This window comes from Macaca mulatta, chromosome 7 (genome assembly GCF_049350105.2).
Source record: "Macaca mulatta isolate MMU2019108-1 chromosome 7, T2T-MMU8v2.0, whole genome shotgun sequence".
Classification (NCBI taxonomy): Eukaryota; Metazoa; Chordata; class Mammalia; order Primates; family Cercopithecidae; genus Macaca; species Macaca mulatta.
The window spans coordinates 123085147-123111565 of record NC_133412.1 but is presented as its reverse complement, the minus strand read 5'-3'; the positions used below and the strand labels follow the sequence as shown (position 1 = coordinate 123111565).

Here is a 26419-nt window from a genome sequence, read left to right as displayed (position 1 = left end):
CCTGTAATCCCAGTTACTTGGGAGGCTGAGGCAGGATAATAGCTTGAACCCAGGAGGCAGAGGTTGTAGTGAGCCGAGATCCTGCCACTGCACTCCAGCCTGGGTAACAGAGGGAGACTCCATCTCAAAATAAGTAAATAAACAAATAATTAAATTAAATTAAAAATAAGATCCAGAGTCTTATAATACTGAAAATATTCAGGTCACCACCAAAAATCACTCATCATAACAATATCACAGATTGAATGAAAAAAAAGATAATAAATGTCAACATCAAGATGAAAAAGATGTTAGAATAATAAGACAAAGTTTTTACTGCAGCCAGCATAAAAATGGTTTAATTAGCAATTATGAACACACTTGAAACAATTAAAAAAATAGTCTCAGCATATAAATAGAAAGTCTCAGCAGAGATATAGAAGATATAAAGAAGGGCTGTGCACAGTGACTCACACCTGTAATCCCAGCACTTTGGGAGGCTGAGGCAGGAGGATCATTTGAGGCAAGAAGTTTGAGACCAGCCTGGACAACATAGTGAGACCTCATCTCCACAATTTTTTTTTTTTAATTTTTAAATTCTTCTTGAAACAGAGTCTTACTCTGTTGCCCAGGCTGGAGTGTAGTGGCATAATCTTGGCTCACTGCAGCCTTCACCTCCTGGGTTCAAGCGATTCTCCTGCTTTAGCCTCCTGAGTAACTGGGATTACAGGCATGCGCCACCAGACCTGACTAATTTGTGTATTTTTAGTAGAGATGGGGTTTCACCATGTTGGCCAGGCTGGTCTTGAACTCCCGACCTCAGGTGATCCACCCATCTTGGCCTCCCAAAGTCCTGGGATTACAGGCGTTAGCCACTACACCTGGCTCCATCTCTACAATTATTTAAAAAATAGCTAAAAGAAGTTGGAATTTCTCTAAACAGAAAGGAAAGGATTTTTTTTTTTAAAGGAATGTTGGTACATCAGGAAGCAAGAAAGAACATGGTAAGCAAAAATATGGGTAAATGCAATCGATTTTTCTTCTCCTCTTGAGTTTTCTAAATTATGTTTGATGATTGAAGCAAAAGTTATAACTCTCTGACATAGTTCTAAATGTATGTAGTTGGCATAGTAAAGCCAATTATTGCTCAAGTCCTTGCTTGTAAAGAAAAAAGAAAAGGGCTAGGTGCGGTGGCTCACGCCTGTAATCCCAGCACTTTGGGAGGCCGAGGCGGGTGGATCACCTGAGGTCGTGATTTCGAGACCAGCCTGACCAACGTGGAGAAACCCTGTCTCTACTAAAAATACAAAATTAGCCAGACATGGTGGCGCATGCCTGTAATCCCAGCTACTCGAGAGGCTGAGGCAGGAGAATCACTTGAACCCAGGAGGCGGAGGTTGCGGTGAGCCGAGATTGCACCATTGCACTCCAGCCTGGGCAACAAGAGCGAAACTCTGTCAAAAAAAGAAAGAAAGAAAGAGAGAGAGAGAGAAGGAAAATTATAAGCAGAGAAGAATAAAAGAACATAAATATCAGCAAAAACTGAGGACTGAAAGACAACATATCACACACCTTATTATCAAGTGCCCATGGAACATACACCAAAATAGACCATACCCTGGGCCGTAAAACAAACCTCAACAAATACATTAAGAATTGACGTGGAGCCAGGCACTGTGGCTCATGCCTGTAATCTCAGCACTTTGGGAGGTTGAGGCAGGTGGATTGCCTGAGGTCAGGAATTCCAGACCAGCCTGGCCAACATAGTGAATCCCTGTCTCTACTAAAAATACAAGAAATTTGCTGGGCGTGGTGGCGGGTGCCTGCCTGTAATCCCAGCTACTAGGGAGGCTGAGGCAGGAGAATCGCTTGACCCCAGGAGGTGGATGTTGCAGTGAGCCAAGATCGCGCCATTGCACTCCGGTCTGGGCAACAAGAGCGAAACTCCATCTCAAAAACAAAAAAAAAAAATTGAGGCCAGGCGCGGTGGCTCAAGCCTGTAATCCCAGCACTTTGGGAGGCCGAGACAGGCGGATCACGAGGTCAGGAGATCGAGACCATCCTGGCTAACACAGTGAAACCCCGTCTCTACTAAAAAATACAAAAAACTAGCCGGGCGAGGTGGCGGGCGCCTGTAGTCCCAGCTACTCGGGAGGCTGAGGCAGGAGAATGGCGTAAACCCGGGAGGCGGAGCTTGCAGTGAGCCGAGATCCGGCCACTGCGCTCCAGCCTGGGCGACAGAGCAAGACTCTGTCTCAAAAAAAAAAAAAAAAAAAAAAATTGAAATGATACAGAGTATGTTCTCCAGCTACTATAAATCAATAACAGAAAGGTTGCAGGGAAATCTCTACACACTTGGAAAATAAACAATATACCTCTGAATAATCCATGGGCCAAAAAGTAAATCTTAGGGAAATGAAAATACATTGAAATAAATGAAAATGAAAATACCAGGCCAGGCGCTGTGGCTCATGCCTGTAATCCCAGCACTTTGGGAGGCCAAGGCGGGAGGATCTGTTGAGCCCAGGAGTTCAAGACCAGCCTGGGCAACATAGTGAGACTCCATCTCTTAAAAAAAAAAAAAAAAAAAGCCAGGCTTGGTGGTGCTTGCCTATAGTCCCAGCTACTTAGGAGGCTGAGGCAGGAGGGTCACTTCAGCCCTGGGAGTGACAGGTGGCAGCTAGCGATGATCACGTCACTGAACTCCAGCCTGGTCAACAGGTCAAGACCCTGTCTCAAAAAATAGAAAAAGAAAAAAACAAGAAAGAAAAAGATGAAAATACAACATATCAGGCTGAGGCAGGAGGATTGCTTGAAGCTAGGAGTTTGGGACCAACCTGGGTGACAAGGTGAGACCCTACCTCTATGAAAAAAAAAAAGAAAAAAGGAAAAGAAAAAGAAAACACAACATATCATAATTATAGGGACACAGCTAACATACTGCTTAGAGAGAAATTTTTAGCACTAAATGCATATATTAGAAGAGGAAAACTCACAAACTAATATTCTAAGCTCCCATCTCAAGAACCTACTTTAAAAAGAGAAAAATAAATCCAAAGCATTAAAAAGAAAGAAATAATAATAATAAGAGCAGAAATCAATAAAATTGAGAAGAGAAAAGCAATAGAGAAAATCAACGGGACAAAGAGCTTGTTCTTTGGAAATATCAATTAAAGCAACAACTGCTATCACGACTAACAAAGAAAAAAAGGAAGACATAAATTACCAATAACAGAAGTGAAACATGAGATATCACTATAGACCCTGCAGATATCAAAATAATAACAGAATGCTACAAACAACTGTATACACATACACTTGACAACGCACATGAAAAGACCAATTTCTCAAAAGCGCAAAGTATCCCAACTCACCCAATATAAAGCAGATAATTTTAGTAGCCTATTATTATTATTATTATTTTTCTTTTTTTGAGACATAGTCTCACTCTGTGGCCCAAGCTGGAGTGCAAGGATGCGATCTCGGCTCACTGCAACCTTCGCCTCCTGAGTTCAAGTGATTCTCATGCATCACCCTCCCAAATAGCTGGGATTACAGTCACCTGTCACCACACCTGGCTAATTTTTGTATTTTTAGTAGAGACGGGGTTTTGTCATATTAGCCAGGCTGGTCTCAAACTCTTGACGTCAGGTGATCCTCCTGCCTTGGCCTCCCAAATTGCTGGGATTTACAGGCATTACAGGTGTGAGCCACTGCGCCCAACCTAGTAGCCTTTAATTATTAAGGAAACTGAATTTATAATTTTAAAATTGCCAAAAAAGAAATCCCATGACCCAGATGGTTATGGGATGCACCTTTATGTTCCAGGAGATTGCTACCCAACACTTTAATAGTTTCAGGATATAGAAGAGGAGGGAATACTTCTCGGTTATTTTGTGAAGTTGATACTAAAACCAGATAATTCAGTACAAATAAGTGCACACACACACACAAAGAAAATAAAACTACAGACCTATATTTCTTTTCTTTTCTTTTTTGAGACAGAGTCTCACTCTGTTGCCCAGAATGCAGTGCAGTGGTGGGATCTCGGCTCACTGCAACCTCTGCCTCCCAGGTTCAAGCAATTCTCCTGCCTCAGCCTCCCGAGTAGCTGGGACTACATATGTACACCACCATGCCCAGCTAATTTTTGTATTTTTAGTAGAGACGGGGTTTCACTATGTTGGCCAGGCTGGTCTCAAACTCCTGACCTCATGATCTGCCTGCCTCGGCCTCCCAAAGTGGTGGGATTACAGGCTTGAGCCACCCCACCCGGCTGGACCTATATTTCTTTTTTCTTTTTTTTTTTTTGAGACAGAGTCTCCCTCTGTCACGATCCTGCTCACTGCAACCTCCACCTCCCAGGTTCAAGCGATTCTCCTACCTTAGCCTCACGAGGACCTGGGACTACAGGTGTGGGCCATCATGCCTGTTTAATTTTTGTATTTATATTGTATTCTTCTTATTATTATTATTTATTTATTGAGATGGAATCTTGCTCTGTCACCCAGGCTGAAATACAGTGGCACAATCTCTGCTCCCTGCAACCCCTGCCTCCTGGGCTCAAGCAATTCTTTTGCCTCCTGAGTAGCTGGGATTATCGGCACCCCCCAACACTCCCAACTAATTTTCGTATTTTTAGTAGAGATGGGGTTTCACCATGTTGGCCAGGCTGGTTTCGAACTCCGACCTCAAATGACCTCCCAAAGTGCTGGGATTACAAGTGTGAGCCATCTATATTAATAATTCATACAGATACAAAAATCTTAAAATCTTAGCAAATAAAATTTAGCAATATATGAATATAATCATATACCACCATGAAATGGAGTTTATTTCAGGGATGCAAGAATGTTTGAATATTTGGAAATCATGTAATCCAATCAATCAATGGGATAAAGAAGAAAATTTGCCTGTAATCCCAGCACTTTGGGAGGCTGAGGTGGACAGATCACTTGAGGTCACTAGTTCAAGACCAGCCTGGCCAACATTGCGAAACCCTGTCTCTACTAAAAATACGAAAAATAGCTGGACTTGGTGGTGCGCGCCCGTAGTCCCAGCTACTCCAGAGGCTGAGGCACTAGAATTGCTTGAACCTGGGAGGCAGATGTTGCAGTGAGCCGAGATCACACCACTGCCATGCTCCAGCCTGGGCGACAGAGTGAGACTGTCAAAAAAAAAAGAGAGAGAGAGAAAGAGAGAGATAGAGAGAAAGAAGGGAAGGAAGGAAGGAAGGAAGGAAGGAAGGAAGGAAGGAAGGAAGGAAGGAAGGAAGGAAGGAAGGAAAGTTAGTTCACTTGATCATTTATATTAAGGCCGAAAAAGTATTTGACAAAATTTAGCACCTACTCACGTTATAAAATTTTATGAAAAACAGGAATACAGAATAACTTCCACAATTTGATTTTTTTTAATCTCCAAAGAAAGAAAGAAAAGAAAAGAATATCCCTACAGCTAACATACTTAATGGTAAAAAACTGAATGCTCTCCCACTAAGATCAGAACAAGGGAAGATGTTCAACCTCACTGGTCTCGTTCAACATGGTGCTGAAAGTTCTGGCCATGCATTAGGGCTAGAAAGTGAAATATTAATAAAAGGCATATAGATTTGGAAGGAAAAAATAAAACTGTTGCTACTTACAGAAGATGTTATTTCCTACCTAGAAAATCCCAAGAAATCTGAAAACACAACCTCCCACAATAATCAACTGTATTTCGGTCAGGCATAGTGGCTCATGCCTATAATCCCAGCACTTTGTGAGGCCGAGGTGGGTGGATCATGAGGTCAGGCATTCAAAACCAGCCTGGCCAACATAGTGAAACCCTGTCTCTACTAAAAATACAAAAAATTAGCCGGGCGTGGTGGCAGGCACTTGTAATCTCAGCTACTCAGGAGGCTGAGGCAGGAGAATCACTTGAACCTGGGAGGCAGAGGTTGCAGTGAGCCGAGATTGCGCCACTGCACTCCAGCCTGGGGGACAGAGTGAAACTACATCTCAATAATAATAATAATAATAATCAACTGTATTTTATATACTGGTAATAAACACATGGACACTAAAATTTTAAATACAGTATTTGTATTCACTCAAAAAATTGAAATATACAGAATGTATATATCTATATATCAAAAACTACAAAACAAAAGAAATAAAATAATATCTAAACATATGGAAAGATACATTATGTTCATGGATTGGAAGATTCAGCATAGCAAAAATGTCAATTTCCTCCAGGTTTAGTGCAATTCCTATCAGAATTCTAGCAAGATTTTGTAGATATAGACAAGATTATTCTAAAATTTACATGGAAATGCAAAGGAACTAAAATAGCTAGAACAATTTTCTAAAATAAAAATGGAAGGAATCAGTCTACCCAATTTTAAGATTTATTACATAGCTAGTAATCAAGACTGTGTCATCTTGATGGAGGGATAAGCAGATCAGTGATACACAATGGAGAACCCAGAAATGGACCCACACAAACATGCCTAACTGTTAAAATGTATGTAACATAATATTTGCCATTTTAACCAATTTCTTTTTTTCTTTTTTCTTTTTCTTTCTTTTCTTTCCTTTTTTTTTTTGAGACAGTCTTGCTCTGTCACCCAGGCTAGAGTGCAGTGGCGTAATCTCAGCTCACTGCCACCTTTGCCTCCTGGGTTCAAGCGATTCTCCTGTCTCAGCTTCCAAGTAGCTGGGATTATAGGTGTCTGCCACCTCGCCCAACTAATTTTTTCATTTTTAGTAGAGATGGGGTTTCACCATGTTGGCCAGGCTGGTCTCAAACTCCTGATCTCATATGATCCGCTCGCTTCGGCTTCCCAAAATGCTGGCATTACAGGAGTGATCCACCGCACCCGACCCATTTTAACTATTTTCAAGTGTATAATTCAGGAGCATCAATTACACTTACAATATTGTACATCCATCACTACTATTTCCAAAACTTTTTCAACACCTCAGACAGAAATTCTATACCCATTAAGTGGTAACTCCAGCCTGGGAAACATGGTGAAACACCATCTCTATAAAAAAATGCAAAAGGTAGCCTGGTGTGGTGGCACACACCTGTAACCCCAGCTACTTGGGAGGATGGAGGTGGGAGGATCACCTGAGTCAGAGATTTCAATGCTGAATGAGCCAAGATAGTCAGTCCCACTTCCCTCCAGCCTGGGTGACAGAGTAGGACCTTGTCTCAAAAAAATGAAAAATAAGATTAAAATTCCTAACTCCCTACCCTAATTCCCAACCTCTGTCTACTTTCTATCTCTACATATTTGCCTGTTCTACAGATTCCACATAAATGGATTTATTTGTCCTTTAGTGTCTGGCTTATTTCACTTTACATGTTTTCAAGGCTCATTTATGTTGCAGCATGCGTCAGAACCTTATCCTTTTTATGGCTGATTATATTCTATAATATCACATTTTGTTTACTTATTTCTGTTGATGGACAGTTGAGTTGTTTCCACCTTTTGACTATTGTGAATAATGCTGTGACAAATATTGATGCACAAGTATCTGTTTGAGTACCTGCTTTTGCTTCTTTGGGGGGTCTATACCTAGGAGTGGAATCACTCAATCATATGGTGATTGTATGTTTAACTTTTTGAGGAACCATCAAACTGTTTTTCATAGCAGCTGCACTATTTTACATTCCCACCAGCGATGTATGAGAGTTCCAGTTTCTCCACATCCTTGCCAACACTTGTTATTTTTTTCTTTGCTGTTTTTGTTTGATTGTTTGTTTTCAGATGAGGTCTTGCTGTGTTGCCCAGGCCAGCCTGGAACTCCTCGGCTCAACAGATCCTCCCATCTCAGCCTCCTGAGTAGCTGGGACTACAGACATGCACCACCTGTATTCAACTTGTTATTTTCTGTTTCACTGTTGTTATTTTAGTGATCCTAGTAGGTGTGAAATTGTATCTCTTGTGGTTTTGATTGCATTTCCCTAATGACTAATGATGTAGAGTTAATGAATGAATGAATGAATGAATGCACAAAGGGACCTACTATTTTAATAAATCTTATGCTCAAAAGGGGATAAATCACTCTTCTAGTTTATATTATTATTATAATATATAAGAACATTAATATTTGTTTTTATAATGATAATAAATCATAGTAGCATTTGTATATAATGGTTTTGATTATACAAATACTCTTGTAATATGCAATATTGTTTATCCATACATTGCCGTGACTATAGACTGTCTCTTTCAACAATATTCTAACTAATGTGTAGTGGTTTTGCCTTTATTTCTTGCCACATCCCAGGCTATACTCCCCCTTGGAAAATGAGCTGTGTCACAAAATGAATTAGAGCCTTGTCAGCAAGGGGTTTCTGTTGAACAGACACAGGCAGCTTGTGCCTTCAGTATTCTCTGTATAAATTGGACTGCTTTTCCAGTTCATTAGCCCTAAAAGCAAACCCTGAGAAAAGTGTGAATTCCTTTGGTCATAAAATATCATACACATAGGCCAGGCACAGTGGCTCACGCCTGTAATCCCAGCACTTTGAAAGGCCTAGGCAGATGGATCACCTGAGGTCAGGAGTTTGAGACTAGCCTGACCATCATGGAGAATCCCCATCTCTACTAAAAGTACAAAAAAAAAATTAGCTGGGCATGATGGCACATACCTGTAATCCAAGCTACTCGGGAGGCTGAGGCAGGAGAATCGCTTGAACCCAGGAGGCAGAGGTTGTGTTGAGCCCAGATCCCACCGCTGCACTCCAGCATGGGCAACAACAGCAAAACTCCATCTCAAAAAAGAAATGCATCATACACATAAACTGCCTGGGCATGGTGCCTCACACCTGTAATCCCAGCACTTTGGGAGGCTGAGGCAGGTGGTTCACTTGAGGTTGGGAGTTTGAGACCAGCCTGGCCAACATAGTGAAACCTCGTCTCTACTGAAAAAAAAAAAAAAAAAAAAAAAGCCAGGTGTCGTGGTGCATGACTGTAATCCCAGCTATTTGGGAGGCTGAGGCAGGAGAATTGCTTGAACCCAGGAGGCGGAGGTTGCAGTGGGCTGAGATTGCGTCACCACACTCCAGCCTGGGCAGCAGAGTGAGACTCCATCTCAGGAAAAAAACAAATCATACACATAAACCATAGTGTAACAGAATATATTTTTAATTATTAATAATATGAATTGTGATGACATACTGTATGTGTAAAGCATCCCCTAGCAAGTACCTGTGGTACTATTTGTTTAACCACCACATCATAAACTCTCAACAAAGTAATATTTAAAAACTATCTAAACCACACACATGAAAGCTTAAAATTTCCGCCTCCAAAATAAAAGAAGTGAAAGTAGACTGTCATTTGAACCTCAAAAGGCCATTTACAGCCTCAATGTTCTTCCGTTTGTTCATAAGGGGAGGAGGTCTAGGGAAGATATTACTCTATGTGGAGGTGGTGAGGAGAGTAATATCTTTCCCTAGATCTAGAGAAACCCTAGGATTTTTATACTAATCATGGCTGGGGCCAGAGGACATGCAAAATTAGACATTAACCCAGTCATTCTTCTACTCAGAAATTATGTCCTCTCTTCCAGGTCCAAGATGAATACACATAAACCTATATATGATTAGAATGCTTGCATCATGTCAAGCATATTGTTTCTTTCTTACACTTTTATTCTCAAAACTATTATTTTTCCCCCATATTAACTAATAGTTGACACATTGGGACACCTAGCACATAGCAGATCTCAATACTTATTTGTTGAATGAGTAAATGAGTGGTTCAGGCAAATAATGTTATCCTGATCCTCTCTTAACTTAATCAGTGAAAACTGTATGCAATTTAAAGTATTTGTTTTCCTACCACAACCTAGGCATGTTCAAATATATATATGTGTATATACATGCACACGCACACACACACACATATATATGTATTTTTTTTTTTTTTTTTTTTTTGAGACAGAGTTTCGCTCTTATTGCCCAGGCTGGAGTGCAATGGCGCGACCTCGGCTCACTGCAACCTCCGCCTCCTGGGTAGCTGGGATTACAGGCGCCCGCCACCACTCCCGGCTAATTTTTTGTATTTTTAGTAGAGACGGGGTTTCACCATATTGGCCATGTTGGTCTCGAACTCCTGACCTCAGGTGATCCACCCACCTCCGCCTCCCAAAATGCTGGGATTACCGGCGTGAGCCACCGCGCCTGGTCGGCCAGTTCAAATGTATTAACCCCAGCATATAATCAGTTTGGAGAATAGAAAGTCAAAGAAAGGCAAATCAATTTGCCAATTATTCTGAATGTGTGACATTAGCCTAAATCTACAGAGTCCCCAAACAAAGGAAGCACTCTTCAAAGTTAGCTAATTAAAAAGAAGTATTTAAAATATTTTCAAAATGAATACATTAAATACAACAGAAAGCTTTTACCACATTGGTGTGGATAGAATCAATAGTTGGATAAAGTGCGTTAAATATCAGGATATTAATGTATGGAGGTTTGGATTGGGGACATGATTTATTACACGTCAGATCAGAATCAATGTAATAAATAGTCGTGCTGTAATGGAGTTCTATTAAGATCTAAGATGTCAAAACATTTCGGCAGAACTGTCATATGGAAATCAAAGCATACTCAAATGGGAGAAAATAGACCCCGCAAGTTTATTTATAGGCCTAGCAGTGTAACACTGGATAAGTAACTTCAACTGTTCACTCTTAGGATTTATTCTGATATTTAAAAGCCTGTCACAAGAAATGTGTTTCTGGATCGATTAAATAGTGTGTATCAACCATATTAAAGGCTCTTCCTACACGCAGGGTGTTGTCCAGAAGAAAACGTGTTTTCTGTCAAACCGTAATTCCGGTTAATCCACTGCTCCTTTATTAAATGTAATGGAATCAGGGACACCCCACGGGGTATGTCCTGAAATGCACATAACAACCCGTGGCAAAGAAAACCCTGCCAGCAGCAGATGACTCCGCTGCAGTGAGCTGCGAAGAACAGGCAGTGTAAGGGTGGGGGAACTACGGGTGCCGTGGGAGGACGCAGACCAGGGCGGAACCAGATAACCGAGCTCGCGCTGGGTGATTTGTCCGCTGGGCCCTCTGGTGGCCCCGCCTCTTCACCGTGCCCCGCCGGCGGCCCCGCCTCCCTCCCCTCCCACTTGCTGGCGGCCCCACCTCTTCCATACCCCGCCTGTGGCCCCGCCTCCCACCCGTCCACTTGCTGGTGACCCCGCCTCTCCCACACGCCGCCGGCAGCCCAGCTTCTCCCCCACGCTTCCGCTGGCAGCCCAGTACCTTGCCCTGGGACCCCAGCCTGTCGTGTTTGGAGACCGGGGCTCCTCTTCTATTTCTCTTGATCTGGGGTCTGGCTGGCGATAGTGTCGGCGGTGCGCCCCTTTCTCTTGGTCGTCTATGACCTCCACGTCGTCTTTTCTTCAGCTGCGTTTGGCTCCCTCCTCGGGTGTTCTCTCACGGCCCAGCAATTAGGGAATGTGCAGCTCAGGTTCAGCCTCAGCCTTGTCTGGTACCCCTTCCCTGGTGAAAGCTGAGAACTGAAGGACCAGACTCAACCTGCCCACAAGCCTTCTTTCCTTACCAGGGCAGAAAGCCTTTTCGTATGACTCCATGCTCTTTGTTTAACGTCTCCAAAGGACTAATTTACAAACTTTTTAGCTCCATGGCATGGAGTTTTTTGTAGACAGAGACTTCCCATTTGAGATGAGGTTATTACCTACTTTGTTCAGTGCCACAAAATTAACTTTCATATAGGTTACTTTTTTTTTTTTTTTTGAGACAGTCTTGCTCTGTTGCCCAGACTGGAGTGCAGTTACACGTCTCGGCTTACTGCAACCTCCTCTTCCCGGGTTTAAGCGATTCTCCTGCCTTAGCCTCCTGAATAACTGGGACTACAGGCGAGCGCCACCACGCCAGGCTAATTTTTGTGTTTTTAGTAGAGATGGGTTTTTGCCATGTTGGCCAGGCTGGGCTCGAACTCCTGCCCTCAAGTGACCCGCCTGTCGGCGCCTCACGAAGTGCTGGGATTACAGGCGTGAGCCACTGTGCGCAGCTGTATAGAGGTTACATTTTGAACAAGCAAAGCCCCATACAGCCGGACACGGCCTTGTCCTTTCCACTGTTAAAAAGCAAACGGCTGGCCGAGCGCGGTGGCTCACGCCTGTAATCCCAGCACTTTGGGAGGCTGAGGCTGGGGGATCACGAGGTCAGGAGATCGAGAACATCCTGCTAACACGATGAAACCCCGTCTCTACTAAAAATACAAAAAAAATTAACCAGGCGTGGTGGCGGGCGCCTGTAGTCCCAGCTACTCGGGAGGCTGAGGCAGGAGAATGGCGTGAACCCGGGAGGTGAACCTTGCAGCGAGCTGACATCGTGTCACTGCACTCCAGCTTGGGCGACGGAGCGAGACTATGTCTCAAGAAAAAGCAAACGACTGATTCGAGGTTGTGCATAGCTGACTTAGCACTGGATATTATGCCAATCACTAATTCATAAAAACAATACAGGTGAAAATATAGAATGGTAAAGTGGTGATTAGTGTGACTGATAGTGGTTCAATTTAAATAGTCACAAATTATGATGCATCAAGTCAAAAGATTATAGGGCCACCTGGCCGGGAGCGGTGGCTCACACCTGTAATCCCAGCACTTTGGGAGGCCGAGGCGGGCGGATCACCTGAGACCAGGAGTTCCAGACCAGGTTGGCCAACATGGTGAAACCCCCGTCTCTACTAAAAATACAAAAATTAGCTGGGTGTGGTGACGCCTGCTTGTAGTCTCAGCTACCCAGTAGGCTGAGGCAGGAGAATCGTTTGAACCGGGAAGGTGGTGGTTGCAGTGAGCTGAGGTCGCGCTACTGCACTCCAGCCTGGGAGACACAGCGAGACTCTGTCTCAAATAATAATAATAATAATAACGATAAAAGATTATACTGCCACCAAAAGCATAGTGACATGTGGGAAAGAAAAGCGAAACACAAATGTTTTATTTACAACATAATTATAAAAATAGGTATGCATGGCCGGGCGTGGTGGCTCACGCCTATAAGCCCAGCACTTTGGGAGGCCGAGGCGGGTGGATCACCTGAGATCAGGAATTGGAGACCAGCCTGGCTAACACGGTGAAACTAAACTACTAAACTAAGACACTAATAAACTACTAAAAATACAAAAACTTAGCCGACTGTGGTGGCACGTGCCTGCAATCCCAGCTACTTGGGAGGCTGAGGCAGGAGAATCACTTGAACCTGGGAGGCGGAGGTTGCCTTCAGCCGAGATCACACCATTGCACTCCAGTTTGGGCAACTCGAGCAAAACTCCGTCTCATAAAATAAATAAATAAATAAACAATAAAAATAACAATAGGTATGCATATAAATACAGATTGTAGAAGAATACAGAACTCAAACTAGAAAATCAGACTCTTCTTAGAGGATACTGAGGATGGTTCATCCCATTGGGGTGCCCTGTAGATACCTGGAGCTCTTTTGGTTCCTGCTCTTTTCTGCTTATCCAGGATTTTCTTCTGTGAACCTCCCTCTATTAGAGTACAGAGTATGCTGTAATAATAAAAAGACCCCAAAATATAGTGATTTGAGATGGAAACTTATTTCTCATCTAACAGTCCAGAGGTAGGAGTGGTGGAGGCTATAGAGTGGATCAGCTTCATTAATTCTTCCATGGACTCTGCTTTCTGTCTGTTTTGGTTTTATTTTGGTTTGGTTTCGTTGGTTTTTGTTTTGTTTTTTGTTTTGTTTTGTTTTCCAATCCTGCCCCTTCTTTCCTCTTGACCCTTGGTATTTTTCCTAATTTGCATGGTTAAAGGTAGGGCACTGCAGTGGATCTGCACTGGCGCCACCTAGCGCTGGAGAAGGGCAAAAGAGCGAAAGTAGAGGGCAACCGATTTCTTTTTAAGCAAGCGATGCAGAGTGCACATACAACTTTCATTCATATTCCATTGGTGAGAACTGGACCACACTTGGTTGTAAGGAAATCCGGGCAATATGGTCTCTAGCTGGCATTTCACGTGCCCAAGTAGCAATGTATTAGCGTTGTAAAAGGGGAGAACCGACTTTGGGGGACAACTTACATTTCATTATCAGCCCATTTTCTTCTGACCAACTTGCTTGAGATAACTTACTTTCTTCTGAAATTTCCTAAAGAGAGGTTCGTTTACTTCAGTTTACAGACAGTCCTCGTTTGCAATCAATGTACCTTAACCGATGCCTCATTCTTCAGGCTCTAATTTAAATGATACCTCCTAAAAGAGGCTTACCTGACTACATTCTCGAAACCTGGTGCCCCACCTGCTTCCTACCACCATTGTTTATATCTCAGTACTGTGCTTCCTTCACCAGCACTTATCAGTTTGAAATTATAATTTTTTTGCTAAATTTTTGTCTGTCTCTTCCACCGTGTCTCTTTTCTTCACCACCACATCTCTATCACCTAGTACAGTGCCTGTCATTGGATAAGTAAAAAGTAAATATTTGGTATTAAATGAATGAAACAGTAGTCAAGGATGACTCAGAGTTCTGAAGTAAGCAACTAAACATACTGATGGGCCAGGCACGGTGGCTCACGCCTGTAATCCCAGCACTTTGGGAGGCTGAGGCAGATGGATCACGAGGTCAGAAGTTCAAGACCAGCCTGGCCAACATGGCGAAACCCCATCTTTACTGAAAATACAAAAATTAGCTGGGCGCGATGGTGGGCACCTGTAATCCCAGCTGCTGAGGAGGCTGAGGCAGGGGAATCGCTTGAACCCAGGAGGCGGAGGTTGCAGTGAGCCAAGATCGCACCACTGCACTCCAGCCTGGGCAACAGAGCAAGACTCTGTCTCAATAAATAAATAAATAAATAAACAAACAAACATATTGATAAAAAGGAAAATTGAACAAGTTTGGAGGAAGAAGAGAAGATCAGTTTTGTTTGCAAATACTGAAGTTTTGAATGATTTCGTGACATCCAGAAGGCAACTAAAAATGTGAATCTGAAGCTCTGGAAACAGCATCAGATTGGAACTATAGATTTGAAAGCCTTGAGAATTGATTAGATCACTCATGAAGAACATGGAGAACAGAGAACATTTATGAGGGAACTGTAGGGAACAAAAACATTTGCTGGGTGGGCAGAAGAGACAGCCTGGGAGGAAATATCAGGGGCTGTGAACAAGAACCAGGTAGAAGAAATGTTCAGGGAGGAAATAGTAGTCACAAGTGACAGAGATTGGTGGTAAATTATGTCAGCCAAGTCAGAAAGGGTTCCTTAGAGCTGCCAGTTAGGAGGCTTGGGTATTGCAGCCTTAGCTAGAATAGTTTCAGTGGATTGGTGGGCTATGGACTGACGACAGAAGGTTAAGAAGCGAATGTAGTTATTGTTGAACATGGTTTGAAGAAGTGCAGCCATGAAAACAGATTTCATTTAGAAAGACAGGCAAGGTCAAAGGCGTTTTTTTAAAGAAGAAACGCGGCTTGGAATCTGTATTAAGTGAAAGAGAGAGATAGGATGGGTGAAAATGATTGATGGAAGAATTTTGACCTATTGGGTTTGAGGTAGGAGGGGAAAACAGAAGGGTGCTCTTCTCTGAAGCTGTAAAGATAAATTTAGAGCGGGGAGAGTAGCAAGGAATTGAAAATTTTTTGTCTGATGGCCTTCAATTTATCCATGAAGGAGGGAGCAAAGTTATCTGCTACAAGGACGGAGGTGGAGGGGAAAGTCTAGACTGGTTTTTAGGAGACAAGGGGTAGGGGGTGAGGGAAAGACTATAGAGAACTAATAGAAGGTCTGCTTTTGCAGATCTACTATAGTCGAAAATTTTTTCTTTCCTCCTCTCTATCCCTTCCTAAGTTTGTCTCAAAAAAGACTTCGGGCTGCCAAATCCAAATTTTTCCACCAATATACCCGATACTAGTTTTTTCTCCAAAAACAACGGGCAACTAACATGCAGGGCAGAGAAAACAAAAGTTGCCCCAGGCTTCCTTCATTCAAATAGTGAAGACTGAGCTGGCCTCGGCACCATGCAGACTCCCAACCTCTGCTACTGTGGGTTATTCTCCTTATAATGCAGTCACCTCCTAAATGCTTGCTGAAAATAATGGAAGATTTCGAGCCAAATGGTTGCCCCTTAAGTAACGTCCCCCAAAAGATGAAGCATATATTTAAGGCCTGCTGAAGCAAGCAACGCTGAGGGACCAGGTTATTGCGTTTTTCTTTCTGTCGCTGCGTGTCCGGACGCCACACTATGAGCATTAAGCGCATACTGACCAATTTCTTTTAAGCAGGAACGCGGTATTCGGATCAAAACACCGTGAGCCGTGGCAGCAACTGCGCCTGTAGCTTCCGGGGTCCCAACCCTGTAAGGCTTAACGGCTCGCCAGCTCAGATGACGCCACACTATCGTAGCCTCCAGACCGCCCAGTGTGGGTGTGTCCAAGCTACGTCGCCGGGCTTGGGCCCCCTTCAACCCCTCCCCCGATGACGTCACCGCAGTTCAGCTTCTAGTAGCTTTTCGCAGCGTTTCCAACCGCCGGGCGCGGTGGCGCGTGCCTGTAGTCCCAGCTACTAGGGAGGCTGAGGTGGGAGGATCGCTTGAGCCCAGGAGTTCTGGGCTGTAGTGCGCTATGCCGATCGGGTGTCCGCACTAAGTTCGGCATCAATATGGTGACCTCCCGGGAGCGGGGGACCACCAGGTTGCCTAAGGAGGGGTGAACCGGCCCAGGTCGGAAACGGAGCAGGTCAAAACTCCCGTGCTGATCAGTAGTGGGATCGCGCCTGTGAATAGCCACTGCACTCCAGCCTGGGCAACATAGCGAGACCCTGTCTCTTTTGCCCTCCTCGCTCACTAAGGGTACCTTTGTAAGTGGATAGTGTCAAGAAGTTTGCTTCCATACGTATTAAGAAGCATACTAATGAGCGCATTTAAAGACGAACCCAGTCTTCCTCTAAAGACAAAAATATACGGAGAGATATTACTGAGGTTTATAGTCGGATTTCTCTCTCCACGCTTCTATTTATCCACTATTTTACGTTTCCTTTAGCGTTAAAACCCACCAGTTGACGGGATGCTCGGGGACTTGCAACCACCTCATCGCTGCCCCCTACCGGCGCATCTTCAAAACGTCTCTGCGAAAAGCTGTTATTACTCTCGGAGCCAACAGGGGCTGCTCGTTTACCCACAGCCAGTCGGAAAAAATGGCCGCCGGACCACAGAGAGCAAAAAGTACGTTCTCTTTAAGAATTTCCAAGATATTCCCACGGCGGTCCAGGATGCTGCTTGCAGTTACCAACACTATTCCCCTGCACTGAGCTGACCTGAGCTTCCCTCCCTACCTCCTGTCACGGATGTCACCTTCTTTCACCTCTGTCCTGTCAAGGTTTTTGCTTTAGAATGCTATCGACCAAAGACGGGCTGATCTAGTCTTTCACACAAATCTTTCGTTCTACTTTCCTACAAGCAGGGCTAACTTTCCGACGAGGAACCCCACTACTGCCTCCTTATAAGGGAAAAACTCGTCTCAGAGGAACCCATAACATCCTGTGATGACAGAGGTGAGGGGCCAGCGTGGCAGAATGCATCACCTTGTCTCCCTGCTCGCTTCGCTCTCCGTCGGATTGCCAAAAGGTAACGGCACCTAGACTCCGAAAAGTAATTGAAGCAAAGGGAGTTTAAAGAACGCGCCCGACGGCCTGGGTCTTGAACCCAGTGTTAAAGAGAGCAAAAACCTCTGCATCCTCCACTGAGCTGTGTTGAGCATGTCTCATAATCATGCTTCATTTTTAAAAAAGAAATAAGTGAATACGCTATGAAAGAAGACAGCCTTTAAATTTTTCAAAAGTTCTTGGTGGTCTGTGATTAGAAATTTCATCTATATGAAATAACAGTTTTGGAGGACTTACTGTTAAATTCAGGCGTTTTAGGGCCAGTGGAAATTGGTTAAGCATTCACATCACTCTTAACATTAATCTGATAATCTATTGGGAGTTTAAAGACTCTAAGTACTAAACACAGATTTTCCTCACTATCTATAAAATGAAAGAGGAAAGAAACATTGTACTCAATTGTGTATAAAGCTAATTGTATTCCTTTTTTTAAATTTTTATTTATATATTTATTTTGAGGTAGTTCACTGCATTTTGAACAAGGACAACTGTCAGAGAAGATCCTGTTTGAATCGAGCAGATATCTCCCCCATGGCTGCTTCTGGGTCTGCCCTCTGCAACCACGTGGAATAAGTCTTATTCCAGTTCTAGAGGACAACTTTTCAAGAATTAAAAAAATCACCTCCAAATGAATGCATTTTTACTAAATGAAAATAGCTAGAGATGCTATTTTTTAAAAAAAAAAAAAAAACAACTTTACCTTCTCACCAACCTTAAAATAAGAAGCAAAATAATTTTGGCATATATATATATATTTTTTTTTTTTCTTTTTTTTTTTTTTTCTTTTTTGAGACAGAGTCTTGCTCTGTCGCCCAGACTGGAGTTCTGTGGAGCCATCTCCGCTCACTGCAACCTCTGCCTCCTGAGTTTAAGCGATTCTCCTGCCTCAAGCCTCCCCAGTGGCTGGGATTACAGGCACACACTACCACACCCGGCTAATTTTTGTATCTCTTTTGTTTTTCACTAAATGGATCCTTGAATTGGACCCAGAATGACTTAGCTATGGATGTAAGAACTGCTTTTGAGTAGCTGCCTCTATTAGTCCTGGGGTTCCTACTTCCTGAGTTTCTTCTATGACCTCTGGGATAACTCAGCTTTGTGGAACTGAGGTGTGATAGGCAGCATAATGACCCCCTCCCCAATGATATCTATGTGCTACCTAACCAAGGAATGTGGACAGCCCCCCTGAAGCTGGAAAAGGCAAGGGAAGGGATTCTCTTCAAGAGCTTCCAGAAGGAATGCAGCCCTACTCACCCATTTGGTACTTCTGATCTCCAGAACTCTTAAATAATAAATTTGGCTGGGTGCAGTGGCTCACACCTGTAATTCCCAGCACTTTGAGAGGCCAAGGCAGGTGGATTGCTTGAGCTCAGGAGTTGGAGAGCAGCCTGCACAACATGGTGAAATCCTGTCTCTACAAAAAATATGAAAATTAACCATGTGTGAAAGTGTGTGCCTGTAGTCTCATCTACCAGGGAGGCTGAGGTGGGAGGATTGCCTGAGCGCAGGAGATTGAGACTGCAGTGAGTCATTAGTGTCCCACTGCATTCCAGCCAGGAGGACAGAGTGAGACCCCATCTCAAAAATAATAGTAATACATTTATGTTGTTTAAGCCTCTAAATTTGTGGTAATTTGATACAGCAAATTATCACAGAATAGGACAGTAATACATGGGGGGAATCAAGCTCAGTCTATGCCTGACAAAACTCTGAGAGGTCAGAAAGGTATCCTTTCAGTAATTGTCTTCTTGAACTCCTGAGCTCAAGTGATGCGCCTGCCTCAACCCCTCAACCTGTGCCCAGCCAGTAACTGTCTTCTTTTTTCTTTTTTTTCTTTTTTGAGACGGAGTCTCACTCTGTTGCCCAGGCTGGAGTGCACTGGCCGGATCTCAGCTCACTGCAAGCTCCACCTCCCAGGTTTAGGCCATTTTCCTGCCTCAGCCTCCCGAGTAGCTGGGATACAGGCGCCCGCCACCTCACCTGGCCAGTTTTTTGTATTTTTTAGTAGAGATAGGGTTTCACCGTGTTAGCCAGGATGGTCTTGATCTCCTGACCTCATGATCTGCCCATCTCGGCCTCCTAAAGTGCTGGGATTACAGGCTTGAGCCACCGCGCCCGGCCGTAACTGTCTTGTTTAATGTACTTGTACTTAAAAAATAAATAAATAAATAAAAACTTTTAAGTTCAACGCATTTTCACATTGATATATTTTTCCGTGTGTGTGTGTGTGTGTGTGTGTATACTACACTTTTAAGTTTTTAATTATGTTTAGGGTTAAGATTAGGGTTATGGTGGAATATTTTGATATACAATGACTTTAAACTTTTATGGGCTGGGCACAGTGGCTCAGGCCTGTAATCCTAACAATTTGGGAGGCCAAGGCGGGCAGATCACCTGAGGTCGGGAGTTCAAGACCAGACTGACCAACATGGAGAAACCCCCGTCTCTACCAAAAATACAAAATTAGCCGGGTGTGGTGGTGCATGCCTATAATCCCAGCTACTCAGGAGGCTGAGGCAGGAGAATTGCTTGAACCCGGGAGGCAGAGGCTGAGGTGAGCCAAGAGTGAGCCATTGTGCTTCAGCCTGGGCAATAAGAGTGAAACTCGGTCTCAAAAAAAAACCACACACACACATCTTGAATGTATTCAGATCTGTTAATCTAATCATTTATGTTTTCTGCTTTTAGTGTTTTGCTTTGAAGGGTCTCACCCATGGCAAGAGCATATAAATATTCACATAAATGTTTATGACTTTTATCTTTTAGAGTACATACTTCACTGATTTAAAAATAACATTCCTAGGCCAGGCGCAGTGGCTCACACCTGTAATCCCAGCACTTTGGGAAGCCGAGGCAGGCGGATCACGAGGTCAGGAGTTTGAGACCAGCCTGACCAACATGGCGAAATCCCGTCCCTACTAAAAATACAAAAATTAGCTGGGCGTGGTGGTGTGCGCCTGTAATCCCAGCTACTCAGGAGGCTGAAGCAGGATAATTACTTGGACCTGGGAGGTGGAGGTTGCAGTGAGCCGAGATTGTGCCATTGCACTCCAGTCTGGGTGACAGAGTGAGACTCTGTCTCAAAAATATATATCAATCAGTCAATCAATAAAAATAACATTCTTTGTCCAAAACAATGTTTTCTTATTCTAAAACTCTAATTTTTTTTTTTTTTTTTTAAAGATGGGGTCTCGCTCCATCACCAGGCTGCGTTGCAGTGGCGTGATCATATATCATAGCTCACTGCAGCCTCACTCCTGGGCTCAAGCCTTTTGCCACAGCCTTCCAAGCAATTAGAACTATACGCACATACCACCATGCCCAGCTTAAATTTGTTTACTAGTAATATGAGAAATGTTAAAAAAAAAAATTCAGACAAATTAAATTTTTCAGAGTTTTTTTGAGCAAAGAATGATTCATGAACAGGACAGCACTCAGAACCAGAAGAGATTCAGAGAGTTCCACATTGTGGGCAGAGAATATTCACAGATAGAGAAGGGAAGTGAGATACTGAAACAGCTTGATTGGTTACAGCTCAGTGTTTGCCTTATTTGGACATGGTTGGCTCAATTAGCAGCCTATGATTAGCTGAAGCTGGGCAGCTGTGATGGCTGAGACAGCTATATGTTACAAGAATATACTCGTAAGCTTTCGATTTGTTTACGTACCAAATTGGATTGTTGTTCAGTCTTGAGGGACTCAAGGTACAGCAGCAGCCTTAGGCCAAATTTAATTTAGCAGAACTCTTCTTTTCTTTTTTTTTTTTTTTGAGATGGGGTCTTTCTGTGTCACCCAGGCTAGAGTGCAGCAATCTCGGCTCACTACAACCTCCGCCTCCTGGGTTCAAGCAATTCTCCTGCCTCAGCCTCCCGAGTAATGGATTATAGGCACCTGCCACCACGCCTGGCTAATTTTTGTATTTTTATAAGCAGAGACGGGGTTTCACCATCTTGGCCAGGCTTGTCTTGAACTCCAGGCCTTGTGATCCACCCACCTCGGCCTCCCAAAGTGCTGGGATTACAGGCTTGAGCCACCTCGCCTCGGCCCTTACTTTCTTTTTCAATGTATTTGCCTAAATCTGCCTATTTTTGTGTAATTTATTGCATGTAACAAACTACTCCAACATTTAGTAGTTTGAAAATACAACTAGGTTTTATTAGGTTTCATGACTTTGAGGGTCAGGAATTTGGAGCAAAGCTCTGCTGAACAATTCTTATGCTCCAAGTGAAGTTGATTGTGGTATTCAGCTGGTGGCTGGTCTAATTTGTAGGGCCCAAGATAACTTCATTCACATGTTGTGATCTTGACTCACTGCAACCTCCACCTCCCAGGTTCAAATGATTCTCCTGCCTAAGCTTCCCCAGTAGCTGGAATTACAGGCATGCGCCACCACACCTGGCTAATTTTTGTATTTTTAGTAGAGGCGGGGTTTCACCATGTTTTCCAGGGTAGTCTCGAACTCCTGATCTCAGGTGATCTGCGCCTGCCTCAGCCTCCCAAATTGCTGGGATTACAGGTGTGAGCCACCATGCCCAGGCTCTTTAATTTCCTTTTAAAATTTAATTTGTTTTGTTTTGTTTGAGACAGGGTCTCACTCAGTCACCCAGGCTGGAGTGCAATGGCATACTCACAGCTCACTGCAGCCTCAACCTCCTGGGCTCAGGTGATCCTCTCACCTCAGCCTCCCTGGTAGCTGGGACTACAGGTGCATGCCACCACGTCTGGCTAGTTTCTTATATTTTTTGTAGAGATTGGATTTCAACATGTTGCATAGGCTGGTTTCAAACTCCTGGGCTCAAGTGGTCTACCCGCCTCAGTCTCCTAAAAGGCTGGGATTACAGGTGTGAGCCACTGCCCCTGGCTGTTTTGTTTTTTAAACTTTGTAAGCTGTGTCGTACATATGAAACTGTGCATAAGACATACACAAAATGTAAGTTTAAGGAATTTATAAAGTGAGAAACTATATAATTGGCATCTAGAAATAGAACTTTGCCTGCATCCCAGAAACCAATACCCAAATACCTTCCCTCTTAGAAATAACCACTATTCTGACTTCGTGGCATTAGCTCATTACTCTTAATGGTTTTAATGCCTGAATATATCCCTAAATAGTATTTGAACAGTCTTGACTACTAAAAAGTTCTTCCTTATATGAAGATTTAATCCATTACCCTAAAATGTTCTCATTAGTACTTTCTTTAACCCATGGGCTTATAAACAATAAATTTAGCATTATTTTTACCCAGAAGAACCACAACTATTTCTTGCATTACATGGTTTCAATTGAATTTCACTATTCTGTTTGGTCAATTTGTATATCTTTCTGGGAAAATATGATTCACCAGTACACAACAAAGTATTCTATCTCTGATTTACTACATAAGCATAGGACTGAAAAATCCCATCTCTCATTCTAGATCCCAGATGTCTATTGATGAGGTCAAACAATCAATTAATGCTAAGCTTATGAGAGACTAAAATATCTTATATAAGACAGTGCCTGGGGCTCAGTTTAGGGGTACTGAAAAAATAAATGGGAATGGTTTCCTTATAAAAGGAACAGTGCCTGGGGCTCAATTTAGGGCTACTGAAAAAATAAATGGGAATGGTTTCCTTATAAAAGGATGAGTTTGGTCCTCTTGTCTCTCTCATTCTCTCGTTGCCCTTCCACCATGGGATGTAACACCAAGAAAACCCTTTCAAAATGCCAGTCCTTTGATCTTGGACTTCCTAGTCTCCAGAACTGTGAGGCAATAAATTTATGTTCTTTATAAATTACTCAGTTTGTGGTGTTCTGTTATAGCAGTGTAAAATGAATTATGGCAACAAATAAAATTTCCATATATTTGAAGTGCATATTTGATTTTTTTTTTTTTGAGACAGGATTTCCCTCTTGTTGCCCAGGCTAGAGTACAATGGCACAGTCTCAGCTCATTGCAGCCTCCACCTCCTGGGTTCAAGTGATTCTCCTGCCTCGGCTTCCCAAGTAGCTGGGATTACAGACGCCTGCCACCACACCCGGCTAATTTTTGTATTTTTAGTAGAGATGGGGTTTCACCATGTTGACCAGGTTGATCTCAAACTCCTGACCTCAGGTGATACACCCAACTCAGCCTCCCAAAGTGCTGGGATTACAGGTGTGAGCTACTGCACCTGGCCTTTTTTTTTTTTTTTTTTTTTTTTTTTTAAGACAGGGTCTTACTCTGAGGCACCTGCTGCAGTGTGGTGGCACAATTATGGCCACCATGCCTTGACCTCCTGGACTGAAGGGATCCTCCTATCTCAGCCTCCCATGTAGCTGGGACCATAGGTACATGTCATCACGCCCGGCTAATTTTGTTATTTTTTTGTAGAGATCGATCAGGGGGCCTCACTTTGTTGTCTGGGCTGGTCTTCTGGGCTCAAGCCATCTGCCAGCCTTGGCCTCCCAAGGTGTTGGAATTATAGGTGTGAGCCACCCAGCCCAGCCATGTGATGTTTTGATGTATGTATACACTGTGAGATGATTACTGCAATCAAGCCAATTAACACATCCATAACCTCACAATTTGCATGTGTGTATTTGAGATCCACTTTCTTAGCAAATTTCTGTTTTTTATTTTAATTTAACTTTTATTTTAAGTTCATGGGTTATATGTGCAGGTTTGTTATATAGGTAAATTTGTGTCATGGGGTTTGTTTTACAGGTTATTTCATCACCAGGTATTAAACCTAGTACCCATTAGTTATTTTTGCTGACCCTCTCCCTCCTCCCATTCTCCACCCTCTGATAAGCCCCAGTGTGTGCTGTTCCCCTTCCATGGGTCCATGTGTTCTCATCATTCAGCTCCCATTTATAAGTGAGAACATACGGTAGTTGGTTTTCTGATCCCGTGCAAATTTCAAGCATAAAATACATTACTATGAACTATAATCAGCAAGTTGTACATTAAGTCTCTAGAACTTATTCCACTTATAACCGAAAGTTTGTGCATTTTGACCAGTATCTTCCCATTTCCCCCACCTCCCAAGTGCTGGAAACCACATTTCTACTCTCTGTTTCTATGAGAAACTTCTAGATTCCACGTATAAGTGAGATCATGCAGTATTTGTCTTTTTGTGTCTGGCTTATTTCACTTAGCATAATGTCATCCAGATTCATCCATGTTGTTAAATCCATGCCAGTTGCAAACAGCAAGATTTATTTCTTTTTAAAAAACTGAATAATATTCCACAGTATGTATGTGTGTGTGTGTACATATATATTTGCACTCATTATCCGTTCATCCATTGATGAAAAGTAGATTATCCCTATATCCTGACTATTGTGAATAAAGCTGCAATGAACATGAACATGTATCTTCAGGATAGTGATTTTGTTGCTAGATCACATGGTAATTCTTTTCCTAATTTTGTGAGGAGCCTTCATACTGTTTTGTACAATGGCTCTACTAATTTACATTCCCATCAGCAGCATACAAAAGTTCCCTTTTCTCCACATTCTCGCCAATGCTTTCATATTTTGGGCCATTCTGTATGGTTTACTGTACCGTATGACAGTAATGCTGTGCAGTATGTGCTATAGTCATTTTTGCATCCACTGGTACCAGTTCTGAAATAGCAGCGGCGCCCTTTCTGTTTAGAGTCGCCTTCTGGTGGTAGGAATTCTGGTTGCTACCGTGTGTAACCTGCAAGCCTCTAGAGGGCAGCTCTTTGCAGCGACGCCAAGCGCCGGGCGCGGTGGCGCGTGCCTGTAGTCCCAGCTACTCGGGAGGCTGAGGCTTGAGGATCCCTTGAGTTCAGGAGTTCTGGGCTGTAGTGCGCTATGCCGATCGGGTGTCCGCACTAAGTTCGGCATCAATATGGTGACCTCCCGGGAGCGGGGGACCACCAGGTTGCCTAAGGAGGGGTGAACCGGCCCAGGTCGGAAACGGAGCAGGTCAAAACTCCCGTGCTGATCAGTAGTGGGATCGCGCCTGTGAATAGCCACTGCACTCCAGCCTGGGCAACATAGTGAGACCCTGCCTCTTTTGAGTTCTCACCTTATAAAGTATCCTTTCTTCCCATACATCTATCCTAAGACAAAATAAATGCAAAATTTACATTCTTACAAGATTATTTTCCTCACTACACTGTGAATCCCCCCTCCCACCCCACTCCCGTTGGGAATCTTATTTTTATTTTTATCGTATTCACCATTATCTAGCTAAACACTTGCATATTCATGTTGCCAAGTGTTTATGGAGCACCGGTTGTATACCAGGTACTGCGCTGCGTCTCAGGGGTACCAAGACCGAGGTTTGAAGAGAATACTGTAAACAACTGCAGAATGCCCCTTCGGAGAGCAGGACCCATCAAAATAGGAACTCCGTTTTGAGAGTTCGCCTTGATAGTTGAGGATAATCTTAGAAGGACCGAAGCGGTTCCGTTTCGTTACATTTCAAAATCTTATGTCAAAGTAAGCGCGCAGGAAGGGGTCCTTGCTCTTCTGCACTGAGCCCTACAGCCCGCCTGTGGGGAAATACTCCTGTTAATTGTCTCGAAAATTGTTTCGACCAGCAGGGGTCACTATGAAGGCTGGCTTGAGCCCGAAACACAAGGGGGCAAGGTAACCAGACTGGCCCGTGAGGGTTCCAGGAAGGAATGCACAGTTTCAGGAGAACAGTTTGGATCTTTATTCGAATTGTTTTGGTATAATGAAGAGAGTCAACTACAACTTGACAATAGAAATCTTCAGAAAAGGGACACGAATACGTTCGCCTCAAGGAATATTGGGTCTTCTGCGCGGCCGTAGATCTCCGCC

At 43.3% G+C, this 26419-nt stretch overlaps 2 long non-coding RNA genes across 2 annotated transcripts; one reads left to right on the top strand and one right to left on the bottom strand.

The window, feature by feature from the left end:
- Positions 1-11358: 11358 nt before the first annotated feature.
- Positions 11359-16378, bottom strand: LOC144330252 (uncharacterized). Its single transcript, XR_013396257.1, has 4 exons — positions 16243-16378; positions 14066-14132; positions 13453-13535; positions 11359-11495 (listed from the first exon to the last, which is right to left on the bottom strand). It is a non-coding gene; the product is annotated as an uncharacterized LOC144330252 (long non-coding RNA).
- A 205-nt stretch (positions 16379-16583) lies between these two features.
- Positions 16584-18333, top strand: LOC114679282 (uncharacterized). The gene is made up of 4 exons (XR_013396256.1): positions 16584-16833; positions 17016-17197; positions 17436-17599; positions 18097-18333. It is a non-coding gene; the product is annotated as an uncharacterized LOC114679282 (long non-coding RNA).
- The last annotated feature ends 8086 nt before the right edge of the window (positions 18334-26419 follow it).